This window comes from Sitophilus oryzae, unplaced genomic scaffold, assembly GCF_002938485.1.
Source record: "Sitophilus oryzae breed Bouriz unplaced genomic scaffold, Soryzae_2.0 scaffold_1177_pilon_pilon, whole genome shotgun sequence".
Classification (NCBI taxonomy): domain Eukaryota; kingdom Metazoa; phylum Arthropoda; class Insecta; order Coleoptera; family Curculionidae; genus Sitophilus; species Sitophilus oryzae.
Window position 1 is genome coordinate 509,509 of NW_022145812.1, and position 6,753 is coordinate 516,261.

The window sequence follows — 6,753 nt, forward strand, 5'->3', positions numbered from 1 at the left end:
AGCTCAAAGGACGTTCAACAATAAATCTAATCACGGCCAAAACCAACAGCGTGAAAATATCTCGAACTCCGCCGCTGGTAGTTCAACTTCTGTTGATATTGCACCAAATAAATTTAAGAAAGCCGAAGAACAAAATGACAATGACCAACGTATTATTGAGTGCACCCAGAATCTTAATAATCCACACGTTAATTCTTTCGCAGGGTTTACTAGTAGCCCTTTCGTTATTCTGTCGACGGCCCTGGTAAACATTTTAGATAAAGAGGGAAAATACATAACTGGTCGCGCACTTTTGGACGGACGCGCGCAATCTAATTTCATAAGTAGAGATCTGTTTGAGACTTTAAATATTGACCCGATTAATGTAAAAATTCAAGTCATTGGCATAAACGGACATGCTAGCAATATCTGTAATGCCGTTAAAACAAAATTGAAATCAAATCTCTCAATTTACATATTTGACTTACAATTTCTAGTAACAGATAAAATTACAACTAATACTCCACAATTTACCTTCGAAATAACTAATTTTAACTTGTCCAGTAATATAAATCTCGCAGATCCGCAATTTAACCAATCTCAAGCGGTGGACTTACTCTTAGGGACTGGAATATTTTACAATTTATTATTACAGGGTCAAATATGTTTAGGAAAAAATCTTCCCCTCTTACAAAATACTAAATTAGGTTGGATAGTAGCTGGGTCAGTAGGTGGAAATTTTGTACAAAATAATATAATTTCTAATTTTTCTGAACAAATTCTAGAAAATAAAGTAGAAAGGTTTTGGTTCCAAGAAGAACTGCCTTATAAAGAAAATAAATATACTCAAGAAAATGAAGTGGAGAGTCACTTTAATAGCACGGTTAGTAAGGATACTGAGGGTAATTTTGAAGTTCGTTTACCCTTTCATGATAATTTTAAAACAAGGTTAGGCGCTTCTTACGCGATTGCCGTTAACCGATTTCAATCATTAGAACGGAAATTACTGCGAAATCAAGATTTGCGAGAGAAATATAATAAGTTCATGGCGGAATATACCGAATTAGGACATATGTCTGAGATTAATTTTGATAACACTAATATAAGGGGTTCTAATTATTTCTTACCACATCACGACGTTTTTAAGGAGTCGTCCCTCACGACAAAATTACGCGTGGTTTTTGACGCATCCAGTAAGACAACATCTGGCGTATCGTTAAACGATGTTTTGAAGATAGGACCGGTCATTCAAGATTCATTATTTTTTATTCTGCTTCGTTTTAGGGTACATTCCATTGTAATTACCGCGGATATTGCCAAAATGTCCAGGTGCGTGAAGGTACAAAAAGATGATAGGGCTTTTCAACAAATAGTGTGGCGTAATAATCCACTAGACTCATTAAAGATCTACCAGTTAAATACGGTTACTTACGGTACTGGCCCAGCATCCTTTATCGCTACCCGATGTCATAAGCAACTTGCGACTGATAATGAAACCGGAAGCAGCAAGGTTTGTCCGGAAGCAGCATTGTCCGGAAGCAGCAAGGTCCATACGCACAGATTTTTATATGGACGATTATCTAGCCGGTGGTAACGACTTGAAGTCTGTATTGTCCCTCAAAAAAAAATGTCATTGAGATTTTACACTCGGGTAGGTTTCAGTTGCGCCAGTGGTCATCCAATAATAAAGATGTTTTAGATTTTATTTCTAACTTGAACAGGTCTATTAAATCAGATTATTTAATTAAGGATGATCAAGGTTGTAAAACGTTAGGAACCTTGTGGAATTCTGTAACAGATGAACTAAAATACACCACAACGTCAAATAACTGCTCGAGTTTTACCAAACGGATCATCTTGTCCATAATAAGTAAAACATTTGACCCCTTGGGACTTATCGGCCCTGTTATAGTACGGGCTAAACTATTTATGCAGCGATTATGGCAATTAAAACAAGGATGGGATGAACCAGTACCTGATAGTTTTCTAAATGCGTGGTTGAACTTTTATAAACAAATTTCTTTAATTCAAGATTTAGAAATATCGAGAAATGTGTTAATTGAAAATTTTAAACAAATCGAAATGCATTCGGAACTTGTATATATTTTAGATCAGTAAATTCTATAGGCCAAATAAGGGTTAATTTGCTATGCTCTAAATCTAGAGTGGCACCGTTAAAGGTTGTTTCTCTGCCACGACTGGAGCTGTGTGCCGCCGTTCTAGGTACAGAGTTATCTAAAAGCGTCCTTGACGCAATGAATAATGTCATTGTTGTTAACAAAATAATTTTCTGGTGCGATTCCACTATTGTGTTAGCTTGGTTAGCGTCTGAGTCACTCTCTCTTTGGTCCGTTTCCCTGAAGAGGGATTAGTGACTATGATGTTCCTGTAGCGGTTTTTATCGTATTGTGCCAGTCCGCTCTGTTTTGAGCCATGCTGACGGTTTCATGAAGGCCTTGGCCGATTAGGTCTTTAGTTTGATCAACCCATCTCTTGGGTGATCTTCCTCGTGGTCGCTTTCCCTCTACCTTTCCCTCGACTATTAGCAGCTGCAGTGAGTCCGTTCTTCTAGCAATGTGACCAATATATGTCAGAAAACATCGGTTTATTTTTTTTGAGAGGCTGAGTTGTGAGTTTAGTTCTTGGAGAACTGACTCATTCGTACGATGGGCTGTCCAAGGTATACGTAGCAGACGTCTATATGCCCACATTTCAAAAGCATCTATTCGCCTGGTATCGCTTTTCTTCAGCGTCCATGTTTCCGCCCCACACGTAGCAATCGGGAAAACAAGCGAGTTCAGCAGTCTTAGTTTGGTGTTCTTAGTGATGGCTGTATCTTTCCATATCTTAGTTAATTTAGTTACGGCTGTTCTAGCCAGCGCAATTCTACGTCTTATTTCGCCTTCGCATGAGCCGCTGTTGTCGATTAGCGATCCCAGTAGAGTCAAGTAAGTCTGAGTCTAATAAGCTCAAAACCTTTGTAGCCAATCGCTTTGCAAAAATTCAAACCGCTTCCCAAGTTGACCAATGGCGTCATGTACCCACTACAGTAAACCCTGCGGACTATGTATCAAGGGGTGTTGACCCAGAGGAACTGAAAAAATTAAATTCATGGTTCCAAGGTCCAGAATTTTTATGGCATTCTGAGGAAAATTGGCCTGCTTTGTCAACTAATTTATCGAACATCGAGATACCTGATTTAAAACCCGAATCAAGGAAAATTTTAACTGTACAGGTGCGTCAAGACAATACCTTATTTACAAAATATTCAACGCTTAATAAATTAGTTAATGTTATTGCATATATCTTACGTTTTAAACATAACTCTAAATGCCAATCAAAGGAAACGAGACTTCTGGGTAGAATTACCATAGCTGAAGTAGAGTCCGCACGTTTGATTATAATTAAACATTTTCAACAAAGATTTTTCAATGTCGAAATAAATGACCTACAAAGGTTTAATGTGGTTACTCGCAAAAGTAAATTATTTCGGTTAAGTCCTTTTCTAGATGAAAATGGTCTAATTAGAGTAGGAGGTCGGTTAAAAAACGCCGACATACCGTTTGATTCTAAACACCACATTGTTCTGCCTTCAAAATGTACTTTAACTTCTTTAATAATTAGGCATCTTCATTTTAAGAATTTGCATGCCGGCCCACAGATGTTACTATCAATCATTCGGCAAAACTATTGGCCTATTCGAGGGAGAAACACTGTTAAGAGTATTTTGAGAAAATGTGTGATTTGTTTCCAGATATCCCCGCATACAGGTACACAAAAAGTGGGTGATCTGCCGGCAGCTAGGGTGCGGCCAACTCGATCTTTTTTAGAATGTGGTGTCGACTATTGCGATCCTTATGTGATCAAAAACAGTTATTTAAGAAACACTATATCTATTAAAGCATGGATCTGCATCTTTATATGTATGTTCTCAAAGGCTATACACATAGAGTTAGTAACTGAGTTGTCTACCAACAGTTTCTTATGCGCATTTAAGAGACTCATTGCTCGGAGGGGTCTCGCAGCCCACATGTATTCCGATAACGCGACTAACTTCATAGGGACATGTAATATCATTAATGGAGTTAGAGACGAAACATTTCAAAATTTTTTATGCGAAAATCGCATTATATGGCACTTTATACCACCGCGGTCACCGCATCATGGGGGTTTGTGGGAGAACGCTGTGCGTCTAACCAAATATCACTTAAAGCGTGTTATACAGAACGTCTTGCTAACCTATGAAAACCTTTATTCTTTGCTGGTGCAAATCGAATCTATAGTAAATTCGCGACCTTTGACACCACTCACAGAAGACCCCGAGGATTATGAAACTTTGACTCCGGGACATTTGTTAGTTGATTCGTCCCTACTGGCGCTTACGGAGAATCCTGATGAAGCAAAACATCGCAATCTGCTGTCACATTATAAGCGTTTGCGGGCTTTATTCGAGCAATTTTGGAGAGGCTGGTGCCGCAGCTACCTACACAATCTCCAAGAACGTTCCAAGTGGCAAATTCCTAGTGACCATTACTAGGTTGGTCGATGTGTGCTTCTCCACGATGACAACGCGCCGTTAGTTTGGAAACGCGGCAGAATTGTGGAAGTGCATCCAGGTCCTGATGGGCATGTGCGCGTTGTTAGTCTCAAGGTGAAAAATGCCGTGCTTAAACGGGCTATAACAAAAATCAGTTTATTACCCATGTATGGTATGATTAATGTTACCGCAGTATACGAGACATCCTTTGTAATTATTATTGAGAGTTCTGTAGAATTACTATGTAGTCTAGATTTGATTAATGTTATGTAGTTGAAGTCAAGATATGTAATGTTATATACATATTTACTCTTATAGATTGTAGCGTTATTAGTGTTCTTTATATTTAATTTTTTTTTGAAACTACGAAGTTTCAAGGAGGGCGGCTATGTTGCGTCCAACATAATTTAATGATTATGGAAAAATTAAGTCAAGACATAAAATGCCCAACGGCAACGTTGTATTACAATACGTGTAGGACTGGAGAGGGTGGTTGCGACTTTATATAACACACACACGAATCAGACTTAAGACGCAACACACTTAATTTATTTTTTTTATTCTTTATTTTTCATTTTATTGTTGTTTTAGTACCTAAGTTATAAGTTAATTAAATAAAGTAGTTAAGTGATTAAATTAATAGTTCGTCTTTCAATTTACTGTCCAAACAATTGTGTACTACTGTTCAGTCTACAACACTCGACGGGAAATCGAAAAGCTGCCAGAGTTGGTGTCAGCATCGTAGACCCGACAGCGTTTTTTCGGAAACTTGACCGTTTTTTAAATAAAAAATATTGTAATATTTGAGGGGTGATTTCACCCCGTTGGAACTGGAATTTCGAAAAATCCCTTCTTATCGAAACTCTACACCCTAGAATCAACCTGTATTCCAAAACTGAGCTTCTTATGTTGAGTGGTTTGAGCAGGATCGTGATTATTCAGTGAGTCAGTCACTTAAGGATTTTATATATTAGTATAGATTAGAATTTAAGTTAACTTTTAATTCATTAGATTTTACCTTATTATCTTGATTGTTCTTGATAGTTGTATTTAAGATTATTTTTTCTCTTTCACTGTGGGTTTAAGACATTTAACCAGTTTTGACCTTGAAGTTTTCAATACAACTAATGGCAATTTGACAATTTTACTATGTTGTGCATTTACATAACATTCACCTATAATAGTTACTTCTTCCCCTGTGAGAACTCTTAAATCATAATTGACATGATTAATATTTAACCTAGGCATATACTTATTAAAATTTTTTATATGAATAACAGACAAGCGCCACTGTCAATCTCAAAACAAATTCCTTTACCTTCTATTTTAAGAAATACCTTTTCAGGACCATCTGTCCCTGAATCTAACTTTGAAAGAAAGCCCAATGAAAGTAAGTTTTCATCTTCTTGATCTGACTAATCTTCTGTGGCTTCTTTAACTGAATTCACACTTGAACTCTTACAAACCTTGCTTGAATGGCCATTTTTCTTACATTTTAAATATTCCCAACAGGACACTTCTCAGGTTCATGCTTTCTTGTACACCTAAAACACGATTTCTTCCACTCTATCTTTTCCTTAGATTTAAATTCATTTTTAGGAAACTTCTTCTTCACAGAAAGTTTATCCAAACTCTCGTATACTGACATTGTACTAGTTTCTGACTCCATTGACCTTACTTGACTCTCTACCAAATTCCATGGACGATGCAGTTTTGTAGGAACTTTCAAAAGTTAGCTTTTCTTCAGACAAAAGCTTTCTTTTAATTGATTGAGATCTAACTCCACATACTAATCTATCTCTTAAGCATTCTGACAAGAATTGACCAAACTGACAATATTGAGCAAGACTTTTTAACTTGGTGTCAAATGTTTTTACATATTCACTCCCTTCTTGTATAGTATTATAGAATTTATAGCGTTCGGCTATAACTAGTCGCTATGGGCTATGGTATTCTATTAGACATTTTTTAAGTTCTTCATATATTTTTTTACTAGGAAGTTCAGGTCATAACAAGTCTTTCAAGAGACCATAAGCTTCAAGAGACATAAGCTTCTCCACCAGTGAAAGTTAAAATTAGAGCAATTTTTTTTCGTTCTTTACAACACTGCAGACAAATAGTTGTTCCAATCTCTCAAATATAAGTTGTTACTTCGGTTTCATTTGGGTTAAATTTTTCGATAGATCCAATTAATGCCTTTTTTTAAATTATATATGCAAAACTGAATCTTCACTTCT